The sequence below is a fragment of the Engystomops pustulosus genome, chromosome 1 (assembly GCF_040894005.1).
Source record: "Engystomops pustulosus chromosome 1, aEngPut4.maternal, whole genome shotgun sequence".
Classification (NCBI taxonomy): domain Eukaryota; kingdom Metazoa; phylum Chordata; class Amphibia; order Anura; family Leptodactylidae; genus Engystomops; species Engystomops pustulosus.
The window spans coordinates 199,008,286-199,029,198 of NC_092411.1; the positions used below are offsets into that span (position 1 = coordinate 199,008,286).

General features: G+C 37.3%; 1 protein-coding gene across 2 annotated transcripts in view; it reads left to right on the top strand.

Moving 5' to 3' along the window:
- Window positions 1-20,913, top strand: part of GRID2 (glutamate ionotropic receptor delta type subunit 2) — a 716,446-nt gene that overhangs the window by 237,560 nt on the left and 457,973 nt on the right. The window lies entirely within an intron of this gene.

Consider the following 20,913-nt stretch of genomic DNA (forward strand, 5'->3'; position numbering starts at 1 on the left):
ACTCCGAAACATGGCCTTGCCCATTCCTTTCTCTGTTCCTTTTTATATTAATAAAATTCAAGTTAGTATAATTTCTATGACTACTTCAATGAATTGTGAAACAGGTTGGTGAAACATTACCAAAAATACTTAGCCTTTTCAATATCAAAGGAGCGTTTTTTTGTCCTTCCAATTCTACTTAATCCTGTTCTGTTACCATTGTATGGCAAACCATGAAATAAAGTTGTTATAAATAAAAAAATGTCAAAGATTTGCTCATCTCTCCTTGGCTTCACTACATTGACAAACTCTGTCTCACTACAGATGTATAAAAAGTAATTCAGTGTGTGATGCATTTTAAATTTTTGGTTATTTAGACTTCAAGTAGAAAGAAATACTAAAGGCTGAGTGTATCACCAGGAAATGGTAGAACCTCTGATCAAGTTTCATGGAAGTGTTTAGCTACAATGTCTTCCTCCTCGTTATCTGTGGTTTCCAGATTCTGTCGTACACATCCTGATTATTTATTGTTTCACTGTTTATGGAGCTGGGTTATAAAGTATTGCTATGGTTAATGAAGATAGTTAAGGATGAATTCTCCCCTGAGAAAAATATTAATACCTCACAATTTGGTAGCCAAGAAATTACTCTGGAGAAGAGTAAATTATAAAGTATGCTAGACACACTATTACATATGATTGTATTTTTTAAAGAAAACTAAAGATCAGCCTGTAGCTTAGTGATGAGCATATAGGAAAAGGCAGCATGGAAAATTTGTCACCCCCAAGAGTCATTGGTCTCTGATAAGATATATTATTATAGCATTAAATGTGGTCATAAAGATTAGAGGAACATCTCTAAATCCTCAAAATACTGCAGCTATCTAAGAAGTATTGACTCTTTAAGATTTCACCATTCCCTTGCAATGCTGATATCCTGGGTCCTATTACAAAACACTTGCATAGAATTTATACACTTCCCTCAGGTTTTTTTTTTTGTTTTGTTTTTCTCCAAGGATGGGGAAAATGTCATTGATTAAGATCTCAGTAATGTACTGTGAATGATGTTGATATGCTAATATATAACTAATGGGAAATTAATATTGAATGACTGAATGTATGAATGAATAAATAAATGAATGAATAAATAAATTATGAACTTGTTATTTATACATTGCCCTAATATAATCCTTAATGTGTCTCCAAAGCTGGTGCATCCTTTAGTGCAGAACCAAATGGGAACATTTTATCCCTTGGCATATACACTAAAGGATTATTCAGTAAAGTGTCTATAAAGCCTAAATACACTTTTTTCTGCGCCTTTCTTCTTTTTTAATACCATAACATATCATGTAACATAACCGTATATCATGAGTTACGAATGTATGAAAAGAGCTCACATGCTGAGTGCTCTTTATTTACTGGGGTGTTTGCTGACAATCCCATCTGGAATGGGATTGTCACACCCCATAACGTCATGGGGTGTGATGATATGTTACTGTTGTAGTTATCAATCTATGTGATGCCTGTCATTCTGAAGGATTAGTAATGGTCTGTCAGTGACAGACTGATACAGATATCTTGAAAGATCCCTATAAACTGCAATACATTTAAAAAAAAATTAAACTCCTTTTCCCTAGATCACAAATAAAAGAAAAAATCATAAACATACTAGATACCACCATGTACCAAGACACCCAGTGTATTATTCCTGCGCTCCTTCTGATGAGTATACAATAACAAAATGCATGGGAAGGTGTCAGGGGGCCCAAACAATAGACAGGAACATAAGTGGGTACTATCCTTGTGCGGGAGCTATCTTGATGGGTAACTAGGGGTAGGGCAGGGAATGCCACCCTACGTTGCACTAAATATTTTAGCCTGATAAAAGAGAAAGCTTCTGAACCCACATGATTCCACAGCTTGGTGAAATTATTTAATCTAGTTACAATATTTAAGCATGCTTAAAACTTCAGAAGATAGCAGGGTAAAGTTAAAATTACATGCAACTGTAGTTATACAACTTCCTGTTATACAACTTCCTGTTATAAACTTCACTTTAGGGGAGTTATCTGCTGATGGTATGATTCCAACAGCATAAAAAATCTCATTTTTTTAACCATATGCTAATAGGGTTTGACTAGGGTAGAAGAGCCCAGGTTTAATATTAGTAGGACCTTGGTTTTATGAGGTCTGGTTTTAATCTATTATATTAAAAGTTATATTTAACCTTCTGTACCATCTAATAGTTGTTAATGCACATTGATAGATTATGTTGACCAAGTAGTATCCAAAGTGGCATTGATTTCTTTCTCTGTATTATATTCTAGAATCAGTAGAGCCACAATACTCAGGCACCTCCCAGTAGGGGGGCTGAGTTTTATAATCAAAGATTTGCAGTGGCTGGGTGGGGGGCACATTAGATGTGTGCACATTTGCCCTTTCAATAACAGGAACTGCCATGAGGCTGCACCTTAGGACCCAGGAACAGGCTGTGAGAAGCAGGATGGTGTGTGAGATTTTTTTCAGACTATGAGGCACACAAAAAATCCTTTTATTTTCTCAGAAATCAAAGATGAGCATAATAGTCCAGTGCGCCTTATACATGAACCGTACTTACAGACAACAGCTGCCTTGAACTGTGCACAGGTCTGCCACCTGCTGGTCATTCATCCTTATAATCAGGTGTGTTTTATAATCTGGTGCGCCTTATATATGAACCTAGATGTTTTAGCAGGGATTTATTGATGGCGCACCTTATAATCCGGTGCACCTTATAGTACTTTATAAACCAAGGTATATATAAACTACCTGTGATACACTTTGGTTCCTTCAGTATCAATATTTTTTTTTTATTTTCACGTGATGCACATATTAATGGTTAATAAATAAAAAAGTGTCTGTGAAAGTAAAAAAGAAAGTTAAATCTTTACCGACAGAAATGTAAATAACATGTTGTGGTATTGCATTCCTGCATCATACTAGTGTCACAATAGAAATGTTGTTACATTTGTCAGATATCTATTGACTGATGTTCTGAGCTGTGTACTAGTATTTGTTAGGCTATTGATCAATAAGAGCCGTTGTTCTCTCTTTCTTTGAGGAATGAAACATGATTACATACTCAAACATCCATTACAGTGTAGGGCATCACTTTGCTAAAAAAAATGAAAAAGAAAAAATATATATTTATTTTAATCAGAGCACATTCAATTCATTTACTAATTGAATAGTCTGATCATGGATCAATTTTATTTGATGGAAAGCAAGTGGCTATTATAGTATTTCCCCTTTTCTTTTTTTCTTAATGAAATAAATAAAAGCAGTTTGCGGGGAATGAATATCCATTACCGTGTATTAAAAAGAAAGACAATTAGAATAACTGCCATGTCGATGAAGCAATACTTCTAAATGATAAAGTGAATAAAATGAACTTACTTTTATACTTGTGGTAATTCAGCAGATCAGTGATTAACATTCAGGTCTTTTGGAAATGGATCTTATGTTCCCTTCATACCAAGAGCTTTGATATGTATGTCCGATTATTGTGAGTTTCTCCAAATGTTCCAGATTCTGTAGATCAGTGATTTTCAACTAGTGTTCCGGGGCACACTAGTGTGCCGCGACACATGGTCGGGTGTGCCGCGGGGAAATTTCCCCAAACTATGGTGCCCCCTGTGTTTTGTTTCCCGGCAATGCGCAGCGATGCACAGTTACGGCTTCTTACAATGTAGGAGACGTGTACAATAACACATGCGCAAGCTTTGAACCTCGCGCCACAAAATGACATCACCGAGGCCGGCGCATCATCCTGAGAGCGGAGAGACTCTCGCATTTGCCCACCGCCAAGGTAATGCCCACCAATAATGCTGACTATATGAGCTTTTGGCAGAATACTCAGCATATGAGCTGGTACTTTTAGTACTCCAGCAGTATACTGCATATAACAATGAGAAATGTAAAATGAGAAATACTATAGTCATGAGGCTGGAGTACTACAAGTACCAGCTGATATGCTGAGTATATGAGCTGGCACTTGTACTCTGGCCTCATGGCCATAGTACTTCTCATTGTACCCCTTTATTTTGCAGTATATAAGCCACATAATAATCAGCACCATATACTAAAAACAGGGAGAAACTGAGAACTGTTGAGGAAGAGCTTCGTGTGTCTTTCCACCATTCCTGCCAGGATATCCCTTTTGTGTTCATCGAAACAGGCCCAGGTTTCACACTGAGTGAATAAAATAAATTTAGAATCTATATTATTAACTATATTTATAATATGACCGTTTTAGTGTCATTTTGTGCTATTTTGGTTGGTGGTGTGCCCCAGGATTTTCTAAGTATAAAAAGTGTGCCGCGGCTCAAAAAAGGTTGAAAATTACTGCTGTAGATAATGTTAAGCTTCCAAGCTAGTGATGCATATTCATATGGATTGATTGTCTCTCCTCTAGGTACCACATTTTTTTCATTGAAAACACACTCTTGGCATATCCAAGTCTTGAAATACCCACAGTTGTCAAAGAACTTTAAAGATTTTTTAAATAATAGTACGGATTATGAAATCTATCCTTAGTATAAGTTGCAGTTACACAAGGATTGTGAAAGTAGTTTTCTGAAATTTTGATATTTCTATTTTATTGTTATCCATATCTGATAAATGGGCAACTACGCGGTAGTGGAAGAAGCAGATTTCCTTGTCTCCTGTACAGTGGCTTTTCTGTGTCCTACCCAGTGCTTGTTCCTTCACTAATTTGTCCAATTAAGAGCTTTCATCTCCTCTCACCATGCTGCCTACCATCCTACCTTTCAAAACTTCCATTTATGTTTCCAAGAATTTACTCAAGTTATATCAGTTATCTAGAAAAAGCTACCCCACACAATTCACTACCAAAGTGTAGGACTATTACATTTATTAATGTTTCATAACCCATGCCTTGACTATTGTTAAAAAATAAGCAGCACAGCACTGTCAATATAAAAAAAAAAAACAACTCACAACTCAATGAAAACAATGTTGGCTGAAGCAAACAATTAGCCAATGTAATGTTTAGGCAAACATTTAATAGGTGTCAAGTCAGATAAAGAGGTACAAGCAATAATCACGAAGCAAAACTTGGCACTATATTGATGCAATAGAAAAAGATTTAATGGTGAACAAAGTATGGCAATCCAAAATATGTGTAACATCTTGGGCTCAATTTCTCTGGTGGTACATACCACCATATTCTTTGTTCTTCTGCCGCCTTAGGCCTCAACTCAGTTTTATATGTACCTTATTACCTTGCAATTAGTATTTGATGAAGGTTTTTATCTAGACCAATATGTTACATGTATTTTGGATTGCTATACTCTGTTCATCAATGAATCTTTTTCTATTGCACTATTGAATTACAAAGTTTTGCTTTGGGATTATGGTTTGCAAATATATTGATATCCTACTTGAGCATCCTAAGTGAAGTTACGTGCAGTCTCCTATTACATAGAAAATGAGGTACAGGCCCTAAGCTGATTGATAACCCTTGTCACTACCTATCTGCCTATGCTGTCCACCATGAACAACTGGAAGACAGTCCCGAATCTCACTAAGTGCTCCAAATAGAAGAGGAATAAACTGACAGACAAAATCAGAGTCAGAAAAAAATAGCCACAACCAAGATGGCATTGAAGTACAGATTCATGAGGCAAAGAGTAGTCCAAAAAGGAAGCAAGGGTCAAGATTCAGGAATAGGAGAATTGATAAAATATAACCACAAGGATCAAGAGACATTCCTGGAGATTCCCTGAATGCCTCTCCAGCAGCAGATTGTTTTAGCCATCCATCACTCCATCTACACTTGACACAAACTTGACACTTGACTCCAAAATGAAACCACTCAGCTTTCCACATAACTCACATACATGGTAGCCAAGAGAACTAATAGCAGCCCCAAGCAGAGCAGCAGAGAAAAATAAGAGAGATCATTTTTACAATATTTAGTTATTAGAAACCTAGGATCTTTCCTTGAAGAACACTTCAAAACATTTCTGGATTATTTAAATGTTAGATGAATAAACAGCCCCAAAGAAAATTACTCAAGTGCTCATCCCATTTATAACATAAAAAACAGCCAAATCTTAAATTGCAAGATAATTGCACACATTAGTATTTGATCAGTGTAAAATTAGGGAATTATGAATGAATGAGTAAACAGTAGATGTAAAAATGAATGCATCTTGCAGACATTACCTAATTAATTGTGGATACTGCACAAATAATTCCCTCAATATATATATATATATATATCAATATAGATTACAAAGGGCCATAACTATCAAACTTTGGTTTTCTTTTCAATTTATCTGCAAATGTTGAGCATAAGTTTTAGCGACACTTCAAATATCATTTAAATATTTTGCCTGATTTAAGTTATTAAAGTTATTTAAGGTAATTTATCTTTGCTCCTAAGAGTTTCTCATTTTCTATTAAGAATTCAAGGATTAGGCATACCATATTAAGCCTGGGAATTGGAATGAATTTAAATATGGTATATTAATAAGAAAAAAACAGGTTTAATATGTTTAAAGTTATTATCATCGTTGTCATGTCGCTTTCATTGTTGTATAATTTAAGGTGCAGAAAAAAAGGCCTAAACAATTAGCATGAAAAAATGATCAAGCTTTATTTCTATAGGATGAGAATGGCTGTCACGCCACAAACATTTGCTACAATACCATAAAGTGTATACTATTAGCTGCAATACTATCAGCTATGTGTTATTTCCTTTATTTTTGTTTAGCACTGAAAGCGATATGAGGGTAAACCCACACGTGGTAAAGAAACCAAAGAACTGCATTGGAATATCACATATGTCTTTTTATGAATGGTCATAGTATTAATATGTGGTTATGGGTCATGTTTATTTGTTCATTCACGGCCGAAACAGTGCCGGTATGACACGAACAAGTGCAGGAAAAATTATAATATGTACTTGTCTTCTAATCCTATAGATCAATTCTTAAGCCTCTGATGACACACTACCCATGAAGGGAGTGTAGAAACGCGTCAGGCGGAGGACATACATAGGATATATCATAGTGTGTATACCAACGTGTACAGCACCTGATTAATTGGTGGTGGTATGTGGCATTATGCAGCGATCAGAAACTGAATAAATAGGCTGCACTGGTGCCACCCACATATGTTTGTCAGTTGTGTGCAGATAGCAAATGCATGGTTGGGAATATTAAAGTGAGGGATCCCCGACCAATGCACCTATACTGTATGCCTGATTGATGCAATTTGTTGGCTGTAGAGTGGCCCCATTTTTAATAGTTTCAAATTAAATATTAGATTTTAAGTGTTCTTTTTTCAGGCAGTACATTATTTGTTCATTCTACAACCTTTTTACGAGTGTTAGAAGAAAACACAGCCTATTATCCCATTACAGCAGTTAGTTGTTAAGTTCTCTATTGAGGTGGCACTTACATATCCCAAATTCCAATTTGTAATACATTCATCAAGAAAATATAGTTTTAATCTGTCTAACCATATGGTTAAAGGGTTCCCTTTACAGAAACACCTTGTCACAATGAAGAGAATTAAATGCATAGGACCCACTTTAATGTTTAAAGGGCCGCTCTTTTGAGAATGGTTTGTGTTCTTGGAACTGTTTGCCAACATAAAGCAGTCCAAATAAGAAATACTACTATTGATGTAGTGACTTATTTCTACTTTTACATCCATTAAACCATAATCACCTATTAACATTTTTTAATAAAAAAGTGTAAAACTCAAGTACAATATTTTTTATCTTTGCTTTTTCAATTGATACCTCAAAGGAAAGCAGACACTTTGAAAAAATTATCCCTAAAATATTCCATTCAATTTAACCGGTTCACGCCCGCACGCCGTGTATTCACGGTGGCGGTCGGGTCGCGCTGCATGGAGAGGGCTCACGGGCTGAGCCCTCTCCATAGCCGGTAAGTCTTTGCTGCATAGTGCAGCAAAGGCTTACCGGTAACACCCACGATCGGTGCTAGCACTATGAAGTGCAATTTGTTACGCAGAAAACAAGCCGTCACACAGCTCTTTACGTGTAAAAATAAAAAAGTTATAGATTTTTAAAGGGGGGGAGTGAAAAATGGACATGAAAAAACAGGAAAGGGCCCGGGCCTTAACCGGTTAAAATAGTATTCTCATACTGAAATACTGAAAAGCCTCATATGAAAATACAGTTTTTTTATTAGCAGTACTTCAGTTTTATTGACAGTAAAACATAGAGTTGTGTCCTGTTTAAACCCCTGACATGGACTATTTTCTTTTTTTTTTAATCTTTTCTGAAGGATGAGGAGTGATGGTTCTGTCCTTTTGTTAAATAAATTTGGACCCAGAAGCTGTCCCATGTCCTTAAGCAAATTGGGCAATTTAGTTATATAACCAATACGAATAAAAATGGTCTTATAAGTGCGTGTTACCCTGCTAAAGATCAGAAATGGTTGCACAAAAATTTGGGACATTGCAACAGTTTTATCCTTAATATGACATGGGTTCAATATGTGGTCCTGGGTTCAATGCCATCCAGGTCAATATCTACAAAGAGTTGTATTTTCTCTCCGTGCTTGCATGGCTTTCCTCTGGGTCCTCCGGTTTCCCGGAGGAAACCTCTCCCACACTCCAAAAACATACTGGTAGGTTAATTAGATTGTGAGCCCCATGGCGACAGGAACCGATTTGGCAAGCTCTGTGTAGTGCTGCGGAATCTGTAGGTACTAAATAAAGAATTATTATTATTATTACTTTTACATAAAAAGCAAGCTTCTTGATACTATAGGTAGAAACTTCTGAAGTGAAACTACCCCTGAAGCCAATAAACTTGATATGTGAAAATGAGTGGAGAAGAGTCATATTTAGGGGAAGATTATTTGACTTTGGGGGAGATTATTATATGTAATGTGTGAGATTTGAGATAGAAGTGGCAATTCTAGACATGACATTTCATACCCTACCTGGGGGCTAGTAGATTAATAGGATAAAACTTGGTGACAAATACACCAGACCCATTGATTATCTTTGACCAAACAGCTTTAAGTTTTCATGATATTTTGGCTAAAATGGAATATTATCAGTGTGGAAAGTGTAGACATATGACTATAAAATCAAGCAAAATTTCATTCACAAAGCTAAATCCTCTCAGCAACTCAGCTTGATACATTTTTAGAGACAGATGTTTGGAGAATAAAAACACATTGTCAGATAAATCCCAGTGACACATATTCTCTAAAGATTTTACTTCTTTTCTAAGGTGAACCTTCTTTTTCCTCCACTATTTTAAATATAGATGAATGGTAGAATTAATGTTGCACTGGATTAATAGGCTTAGCTGGCACATGCATTGAAGAGATTTCAGAGGTTAAATTCCTCTGGAAACTGACAGGAATAGGATTATCCCCCAAAGCACTATTGAAAGCTTCTGACTCTCTCGGACAAATCTTCATTATTTGTCCCCTTAAAACTGAAATAATCAATTTTTCAATCTGTCAAGTATCTACGGGAATACTTTGTTACACAGATTGGATGTACAATTAAGAAAAAAGCAATTAAACATTGCCTTAAAAAATAAATTCCTAAAACTGTGATATAACTTACTGTAGTACATAATGTAAAGGTAAGCAAGTTATGATGAATGATGGAACAAAGCTTAGATTTCAGATAGTCTCTCCATAGAGCCCATGTGGTGTTGCTATGGAAGGCTTACAAAATGCACATTCGTAATGTGACTCCAACAGCATTGCTAAGATCAAGACGGACAAGAAATGGAAGCTTTTCATGTAAAGAGCAATAAATGTGGATCTTTTACTCAAAACCATGGTACATTCTCCAAAGACTTGATATTTTTTTATATCTGAATAAAAGAGACTTGAAATGATGCCAGGAGACTTTAAAATAAATGGTATTCCCATTCTCTGCATGCTTCATAGACACACAGATATATGAATATTTATGGTATATTGCTCTTTGCTTCGGTCTACTTTTTGATTCTGTCATTAGAAAGTTAATGCGCTTTAAAAGTAAGCGAAGAAGATTATTTTTTCTTTTTAATTAACATTTCGATTTTGACGCATGGTTTCACTAGATTGTAATTTCCAAGAATATGAAAGAATAAAAAAATAACATTTGTATTTAAGACATCTAGACTTTATGATTCTTAGCTCCTCCTAACAATGGTAGCTTTCTATAAAACTTCAGAAATCTTGCTCTTTAAATATGTTAAATTGTTTTTTTCCAATACACTAAGAGAATATTTTAAATTCTGTGGGTTTAGCTTCAGAGAACCTAAACAGTCGTGAACATGTTTTTATTATGGTGTGATTTAATAATTCTTTACATTTATTTTTACACAGTAAATTGGTACATTTGTGGATGGGATCACTACACTGTCTCACAGGCTTTTTATAAAATAGAATTTGTCATTTGCACCTGATGACAGGTTCTAAAAGTCATTGTAATGAAGCTTCCAATGAGGTTTGTATAGCCCTGCTTCAGCATTCCAGCAAGTTATAAAAGTAGATGAAAGTTTACCTGACTCCCTGCAAGCAATCTCAAGTAAGTCATGGGGGTGTCAACTTCAATGGACAGAGTCCCTGTCTCCTTGACTCGAGCTACCTCCTCCTTACTCATCCCCCCTCCTACCTTCTCCCTTCCCAATGCCTACATGAGCTTACAAAATCTTGCTACATCAAATCTTGCACTTTTGCAGTAAGCTCCTCCTACTTGTCAGGCTCAGGAATCTGTTAAGACTTGTTGCACCATCTCCCCACTGTGCATGTGCTGCTTCACTGCTGAGAGGGTAAAAAACTTACTATGGAGTTTCTGTACAAACAGCACCACACTGACTAGCCTCTGCAGTAAGTTTCATACTTGCTGCTTACCACCAGCCAAATGAAGCAAAGCAAGTGCAGTGAGAGTAGGGGAAGATGAGTGAGGAGAAGAAAGCATGACTTAAAGAGACAGGGATTTGGTCTGTTGTAGCTGATGTCCCCTTGACTCACTCAAGATGATTGCTGGAACAGGATTGCTGGAACAGGAAAGCAGGGCTATAAAAGCCTTATTGGAATCTATTTTAAAATTTCTAATGAAACCTATCCCCTGCTGTAAATGCCATATTCTAATGACAGGTTCCCTTTAAGTCCTAAACTAAAGAGTTTTAGGGTCCTAGAGTTCAGACTCTATTGATTATACATACTGCTATGCTATGTCCAAGGTACATCCCAGCATTTTATTTAGATAGCAACACCCTTTTAAGTTTACAAAGTTTAGAGAAGTTGACTATGGAAATACTAAATGATTTATAAAAATTGAATTACATAATCTTTTGTAATGGAGGCAACAGAAGTGACCTGAAGAGCTGAATATCTGGCAATCACAGTATCCAATAGAGGCAGCAGCACTGCTTCTGCTGATGTTCACTGCTGATTCTGATCTGATTCTATGCTTTGTAGTCTGAAGACGAGGAGCTAGAAGTAGCTAGAATGCAGGAGTGAGAATGGAACTTCAGCGAGATTCCTGTCAATTGTAATAACTTATATTCAACTAAGATTTTCATGCATAAACAGCAGATGAAAAAAATATTGAACAAGTCACCAATTTACCACCAAGTTAGGCTACATTCACACACATGTATGGGGGACGTATATACGGCCGACGTATATACGGCCGACGTATATACGGCCGACGTATATACGGCCGATATACGTCCCCCATACACTTCTATGGGCTCACGGCCCTGTATGGGAGCGGTACGGTGCAGCACACGTGCGGCACTGTACCACTTCATAGCTCGGGAAAAGATAGGACATGTCCTATCTTTTCCCGTGATACGGCGCCGTGCGTTGTATCTTCCTATTGAGAGGGGCGGGGGTGAGCAGCGCTCATCCCCTGCTCCTCTCCGCAGCGCCGATGTATGCCCGCCGTACTATGGTATGGCAGGCATACATCGTGTGAATGTAGCCTTAATATATTTCTAAAGATGCTATTGACATGCATGTCTCACCAGATGTGGGCAACAACCCATCCGTTCCACAGAGTATTGTAGCAAGGTGAAGACTATTCTTATATATATTTTTAATTTAATTTTATTTTGTATTTTACACAAACATTTACAAAACACGTAAACGGCACGAAGGCCGGTTTGTACACAGGTAGAACATTTACTATTGAAAGATCTGCTAGTCAGATAAAACTAATGTTGTCCCCTAGGCCTAGGCTATTGAATTTTTCCCTTCCTCTTAGTGTGAGCAATATTGCTTGAAGCTACAATCTCCCTAACTGGGTAAATCCCAGTTTCTTAGTGTCTGCCTGAGTTTCTCCGTCAGTTACCATTGCGTTATAGAAAATGGCTGAAAGATACTATCCCGATCCCGGGAAGAAACATGGTGTGCCAGAAAACCCTTCCATCTCGTAAACAATTTCCTCGTTAATTTGGACTCGGCCTGTTCCGCTTCCAATCTCTCCAAGTGAAAGAGCTGTGTCATTTGTTCCAGTACCTTGGACACCGGGGGAGGGGGGGATCCCTAGTTCTAGCCTATGTTGTAGTAGGCACCGCTTTGCCACCAAGCTGACTATGTAAACCAGCTTTGAAGCACACCCAACTTGGGTTGAGCTTCATCCTCCTGCCCAATATTGTAGTGGAACAGATATGTGATGGGATCCTTATAGATCTCTCTTTCCCACAATGAGGTGCCTAGATTTGCACCTCTGTCCAAATTTCCCAAAGTACATGTTACAAATCAGTGCCTGGCTCCTGACATTTAGGATACGCTACTTTCCTCTCTGGGAATGCTGGGATGGAGGCAAGTTAAAAGTGAAGATCCTTGTGTTAACCCTGGTTGGTTCCACAGAGGTAGATATTTTGAGACGATCGACGAAAGATGGTAGACTTTCCTGACTCCCTTCCAAGTCACCATTGTGTCCCTGAGAATAACTGAGGTTTTAATCTCAGGTGGGAAGGAAACCTATTTGGACCTGTAGCAGGGTGCGAAGATTATTCTTATATTTTATGAGGTAACACTTGGACTAGTAATTTATTTGTTGAATTACGTACCGTATATACTCGTGTATAAGCCGAGATTTTCAGCACAAAAAATGTGCTGAAAAACCTCACCTCGGCTTATACACGAGTCAACTAAGAAAAATAAATAATAATACTCACCCTCCGGTGTCCGGATCCTCGGCGGCAGCTCCCGATTCTCGGCAGCGGCTCCGCTCCTCTCTTCTTGCCTCGGTGGCAGCTCGGTGGCAGCTCCTCTCTTCTTTCTTCACTGGCGGCTCCCGGGCTGTTTGCTTACTTCGCTAGCTGGCAGTCGCGCCCATGCAATCTGCCGACGGGCGCACACTATGATGCGGCGCTGTCGCATCATAGTGTGCGCCTGCCCGCAGATCGCATGGATGCGACTGCTGGCTAGCGAAGTAAGCAAAGAGACCGGGAGCCGCCAGTGAAGAAAGAAGAGAGGAGCTGCCACCGAGGTTCGAAAGCCGCCGCCAGGACCGGGAGCCACCGCCGAGGACCGGGAGCTGTGCCGAGCATCGAAGGTGAGTATCGTCGGAGGGTGAGTATTAAGTTTGTTTTTTTAATTCACTTGGCATACTGGGGGCAGGCTGTATACTACTATTGGGGCAGGCTGTATACTACTATTGGGGCAGGCTGTATACTACTATTGGGGCAGGCTGTATACTACATGGGGGCAGGCTGTATACTACTTGGGGGCAGGCTGTATACTACTTGGGGGCAGGCTGTATGCTACAGGGGCAGGCTGGCTGTATACTACAGGGGGCAGGCTGGCTGTATACTAAAGGGGGCAGGCTGGCTGTATACTACACCCTCGGCTTATACTTGAGTCAATGCGTTTTTCCAGTTTTTGGTGGTAAAATTAGGGGTCTTGGCTTATACTCGAGTCGGCTTATACTCGAGTATATACGGTAGATAATATTTTAATCTAAAGTACTAAGAAAGATGTAAAATGTATGTAAATTTGTTTATACAAAATACTCCATAGAAAACTCTTTTAGCTATTATAAGTATTCAGATCAGAAAGATAATTTCCCACCCCCTTCTTCATTCATAGTTAAGACCTATTAAATTTCTGCACAGGCTAATATCATCATGTAACCAAGAGAGGAGTAAAGGTGATGTCACCCTTTAACCTGTTAATGGATGTAATGGAAAGTGTGAAACACATCAAATGATTGCCATGTTCTTCTGTTCAGTGAAACAGATAAAGTGAATTAATACAGCAAGAGGAGGACAATTACATATACTCCTCCACCCTGTTCATGTCCTTGTATATCTGTATAAAAAGCTGCTTACTTTTGATTGGGCCTAAAGTTAATGTCCATACACTTTCAATAATGTTAGTCTTCAGGGAGTGCTGTCAGAGCCCCTCTGTACTCCAAGGTCTCTGGCTATAAAATGCCCCCCCAAAGTACTTATAACCTGACTCTCTGTGAGTTTTGTTTTTCCAGTCCTCCAGCTTTTTGCTGTAAATCTTGCGGCAGCAGTGAGTACCAGCTCTGTGCTTCCACAAAACTTCCCCAGACATTTTGAGGGGGGAATGCAGAAGGAGCTGGAAATCTAGTGCTTTGTGTGACATGTAATAGCTACAGACCCTATTAATACCCTGCAAAAAATTGTGCTTCATTTACATTAAACATAATTTTATAATGAAAGTACTAAAGCATTGCTGTAGATAAACATATATTCACAATCACGCTGCAAGCTACTCAGCAGGGTTAATGGTTAATAAATACAAATGGTGCTGGTAGATTTCATTTAAAATTTTTTTAGTATTTTTAGTATTGGGGATGTCAAGGATTTTGTTAAAGGGGTTCTATTAACAAAAAATATAAATAAGGAATATGTTTTAAATGTAATGTTATTAAAATGTTAAATGAAAAATCATATCAGTAAAGCTGCGAAAAGTATAAAGTACTCTACACATTCCTAGATGTTTGATGTTCCAAATTTCTTGTATTTTATTCACTTAACTGTTGGCAACATCTTAAAAAGAATTTCAATGTAAGCAACCTCAGTCCACTTTTTAAAACCTCAATTTAAAAGTTCTATAGTATATCTGTCTGTGAATACAGACTTGTACGGTATATCTGTCTCCTGCTGAGGTATGTCTCTCGTATGGTTTTCAGCTGAAGCAGACAGGCTTGATCTCTGTGACATAAATAAATGCACAATGGCCACATATCTTTGCTGTAACAGACTTGTGTTTCAAAGAGCAACTTGCATAACCATCAACCAGCCGGTTAAATTGCCATGGCAGTAAATATCCAAGTAGAAACGGATTATAAAAGAGTGTCATATACTTAGACAATAATGTATTTTATTTTGCACATAAATAGCAGCACAAATGAATTAAGTCAGTAAACACAATTGAACATATGTTTCATCAGTGCTCTGGTATGAATAGCAAAAGAGGACTGTATACATGCATATACACCTGCCCCTAGTAAATAAAAACTAAGTGAGTGGAGTAGAAAATTACTCCATCACATCCACGGGAATGCTTCAAAATAATTCTTCTTTTTATTCCACATTATGAAACAACATCCACTGCAAACATGTTATCAGACCACACATAGTGTGAACAGACCTAAGCGTTTCGTCTTGAACATGAATAAGTCCGTGCAGGACGAAAAACGTCAGTCTGTTCACACTATGTCCAGTCTGATAATATGCTGTGGATGTTGTTTAATAATATATAATAAAAAGAAGAATTATTTTAAAGTATTCCCTTGGAAGTGCTGGAGTACTCTTCTGCTAGTAGTATTCCCTTGGACGTGCTGGAGTACTTTTCTACTTGTAGATTGCAGCAGTTGACTTCTGAGCTCCAAGGGAGTCAATCACTGGAGAGGTGAGCTGGATTTTGTTGTTATATAAGTGAGTGGAGTATCTCATAAAAATGATATTTATCGAGTTCACAGTAAATGATCACTTTGATGGTCATGTATTGTATTTTGGTAGTATATTTATTTGCTGCATTTACAAATGTGCATAACAGCAATTAATGTAAAAAATAGCAAAAAAAAAGTATGTGCATAATACAAATGCTTTGCAGCCAATCATTAGGAGATGCCTCGCATATTGCTTTAGGCAGTGTTTCCATGTAGCCGATGCATTCCTTACTAGCATGCTTTTGCAGCAATTACAGAAAAAAAACACCGCAAAAAAATAACTCTAACTGTCAGTAATGTGTCGAGGTGGGGGTGAAGGCTGGGCGGAAAACACTTCTTAGAACTAGAGTCCATTTGCAACATTTATGTCGTTTTTGTAAAATGTCAGAAACTGATAAATTGAACTAATCTCCATGTACTATCCAAGTCACATCCTTTCATGTTAGATAAAAAAAAATAAAACAGACTAGCGATAGAGAATCAAAGAAATAAAGGCTCATAGTAAATATAAATGCAACAAAACAGACAAGAGAGAAATAAATAAATGAATAAATGAACAGATCAGTAAACAAAAATAATAATGAAAATATACCCGATTGAGCTAGAACTGTACCACATTGGGGCTTATTTACTAAGGGTCAGAGGCCCCATTTTCTTCGGACTTTCCGTCATTTTCCGCTGGCTTTCATGTGATAGAAATGGCGGGCGGGCCGTTGGACGATCCGATGGATTCGGACTGAGCACGGGATTTAACTTTCAAATTGTGTTGCAAGATCAAGCACTTACATACACCGGAAAGAAGAAGGTGAACTCTGGCGGACCTGAGCGGGAAAGCAACACATACAGGATATCGGGCGCATGATCTTGGTGAATCACGGCACAGTGCATTATCAGCGGACAATGCACTTTCCATGAACTCTGTGGGACCGGGTAAGTAATTGTGCCCTATTTGTTTATTATAACTGCACAAATAACAGGAATGGTTATAGAATGTAGCACAACGATAATTCAACAGCCACTCCGCAAGCATCAAAAACTACCTGAATTCATCAGGTTTCGGATCCATTTTTGACTTTGTATTGCAAAGGTTTAATTTCACACCGGGATCAGCAGCAATAAATTACATGCTATAGATTATAAATCCAGTTTTCTCTGCTGATTTTTTCTGCAATATATGTATGTTTCTTTTTTATAAATCCCATAAACTACACTGCTATTGTGTTAGACTGCCGATTTTCCACACATAAATTCCATGTGGAAATTCAGCGCATAACTTGAGCTGACTCAAACCACACAGTTTGGGTTTATACCGAACTTTACTGGCCTGGTCACTCAGATCTGACCATGAACTTCATTATAAATCCAGGGTGGTACTGGGTTCGGCTCAATGCTCATGCTGTTAATTCCTGTGATTGCAAAGACAGCAGCAGAATGTAAATTACTTCAATGTGCACCACCATTTTTGGGAAGGTCATCGCTCCCAATGTGGTCATCCCCTGCGTGTTGTTTTCAGTGCGCCCCATTTCAGTATTTTAAATGCCAGTGGTAACGGCTAGCATCGATTAAGGATGTTACTGTTAAGGGACCAGGTTTGGTACCACTCATCACTACATCCGATGTGTGTAACTGGCGTTAGTGTATCTTCTTCAATACACTATGAGAACTTTCTAAGTTTGTGATTTGTTCCTGTGTGTTTGAGAAAGCCATCTTGTTTCTTATAACTGTTGGGTTTATGAAAAGAAGCATCAATAAAATCACTAGGTGTGGAAACGGTTAAATCATAATACAGCTGAAGTTTCCATACACTTGTGTACTTCTCCAGGCTATTTAAACAAGATGAAGAATATATATATATATATATATATATATATATATATATATATATATATATATATATATATCCATATAATTATGGGATTGTTTAGCATGCTAGAATGTTGTTCCCCATGGGATTGCCATACACACTGTGAATTACCCTATTCAGGTGGGAAAGATGCAAAACGTGAAATATGAATAATGACATCAATCATCTTATTTTATCCTCTTGAAAGTACTAACACTATAATTAATGGAAAGCGTTATATAGAAAACACTTGTTTGTTTACAGAATTTGGGCTATTAAATGGAACCTGCCTCAACATTTTTCACAAACACAGCTAGTGACAGCTTTCCATAGGGCCCTATTAACTAAATGACAACCTTCTGTTGATAACTATATTTGTCAAAAATTAGGTAACAGTTTCTCCTTAAGCATCTATAACCATAAAATAATACAATAAAGTATCTGATATAAGCCTAAACCTTGTTATTCAGTGTACATTACTTCATCCTTTGTATTGCCAATAATGTTTTTTGTAAAGAAGAATTGCATACAAAAAAGTCCTGTTTTCTTAAGATTTTGGATAAAAGAGAAAAGTAAATGTATATGTTTATTGACAAAACAGTATTATGACTACAGCAGAGATATGGTAAAAAAAAAAACTAACTATAGTTGACAATGATGAAGCATCAACAATTGAAACCTTCCCATACTGGAAACACATCCTTGCTATCTAAGAATTTTCATACAATTTTTATTTTTATAGATTTCACAGCTGAGCAGATATAACATTTCTATAAATTACTGGTCATTATAAAGAATACACCATGACAAAAACTGTATAAATAGCCACAACTATAAATCAACTATCTTGTCAACACTGTTCGATTAAAGGGACTTTGTAACCAGAGTGTCCTATTATTTTAAACCAAGTTTTTTTTGTTAAACAAATATCTTTGTATTTTTTTATGATTTTGATTAATTTCATTGCAACAGTCACATCATTTACACCACAGACAAAGGAATTCTATTCTTCTGTAGATCTATAGGTAACAGCATTATGGCCTTCATTTCTGATAATAGATACCACAGTTTATGTATACAAGCGGTCCCCTACTTAAGAACACTCGACTTACATACGACACCTAGTTACAAACGGACCTCTGGATATTGGTAATTTATTGCACTTTAGTCCAAGGCTACATTGAACAGCTGAAACAGTTATCACAGGTGTCTGTAATGAAGCTTTAGTGCTAATCCTGGTTCTTATGACAACCCATTTTTAAAATCCAATTGTCACAGAGACCAAAAAAGTTCTGGCTGGGATTACAATGATAAAGTAAACAGTTCCGACTTACATACAAATTCAACTTAAGAACAAACCTACAGACCCTATCTTGTATGTAAGATGGGGACTGCCTGTAATTCATCCTGAAGAGAGCATGTCTAGTATGTAGTACCTCACTGGGCAATGTATACTGTATTTTTGAAGACCACTCTCCATAGACTTCAATGAGTCCGCTGTATTCTATTGCTGTTTATAAAGCAACAATTGTCTCATATATGGGTATATCACAAACAAGTTAGATTTTTTGCACAATTTGGCAATATACTGTCAAGTTTAAGTAATTTTAAAAAGAGACATATCATTAAATATTGGTATTTTAAAAAATAAAGGGAATGGGGAAAAATAAAATCTTCAAAATTATGATAAGTGATCTTACAATTTGAAATAACGGGTTTTATAGGAATGAAAATTTATGAAATATGAGACTGTTGTAATATACAATTATAGCATAACCTCAGCACATAACCTCAACATTTTTAAAAATCAAAAGATGGCTAAAGTGAGACAATCAGAAGGTTTTAAAGATGTTTAAAATACACTTCTTTTGAAAACTATCTAACCCTCTGTCACCTTTAAAGGATGCAGACTTCAGATAACACTTTATTGAACATAGTATCTTTAGAGGAATTCTGCGATCAAGCATCTGTTTGTGACATTAAAAGTGATATCAATGTCAAGCATCAACGCAAAATGTGATGTGTAGATGTTCCTTACATGAAAAGAGTACATGGCAAAAATCTAAAATAATCTATTAGTTTCAGATAATCTATTAGTTATAGATTTAAATCTAGTTTATATTTTGGTGGAAATGATGACAAAACTAAAACTCATTCAATTTAAGAAGTGAAGCAAATTCATACAAAAATACCTATCTTATGTGAAAGTGAACCATTATTAAATAAAACATATATTCAGCATCTGAAATCATGGAGACAGAATTCTAAGAAAGAGTACATATTTGTATTTATTGTGATTTTATGCATATGCATTAATATTAGTTAGCTGCTTAATAAATTACTAATTTTATCCTTGATTATTATCCTGAACAAAGATGCAAAAAAAGGTGTATTGAATAAACTTTTTTGCCAGTATCTGAACTGTGATTGGACGGAAGTGTGTGGTCATCTTGTCACATATAAAATATTTACAATTTGTGTCTTGCTGGGACCCTAGCAACAAGAGTGGGATGCATGTTCAGGAACATAATAACAATATGAATGAAACTATCAGACTAGAAAAAGGTGTCTACCTGAAAAGGAAAACAATGGGAAAATTTGAAAACATCTGGGGTCCATGAGTGGATACTCCGGGTTTAGCCTTCAAATATTGTAACTTGTTTACTAAGCTGCCATAGTTCTGTGTTCTGTTGGGTGTTGCCGTGTTTCCCTGAAAATAAGACAATGGGGGTCATTTACTAAGGGCCCGATTCGCGGTTTCCCGACGTGTTACCCGAATATTTCTGATTTGCGCTGATTTTCCCTATATTGCCCCGGGATTTTGGCGCACGCGATCGGTTTGTGGCGCATCGGCGCTGGCATGCACGCGACGGAAATCGGGGGGCTTGGCCGAACGTTAACCCGACGGATTCGGAAAAAACGCCGTATTTTTTTTTTAAAAAATTGGTCACACGGCCATGCTCACATGCACCACGATGAAGACGATGAACTCCGAGGCAACTCAGCGGACTGCGGCGCAGCGGCGCCACCTGGTGGACATCGGCCACAGAACCTTCATGAATCGCCGGAAGACCCGAACGCTCGTCAGAGAAGCTGCCGCTGGAACGCGAATGGACCGGGTAAGTAAATGTGCCCCAATGTCTTATATTC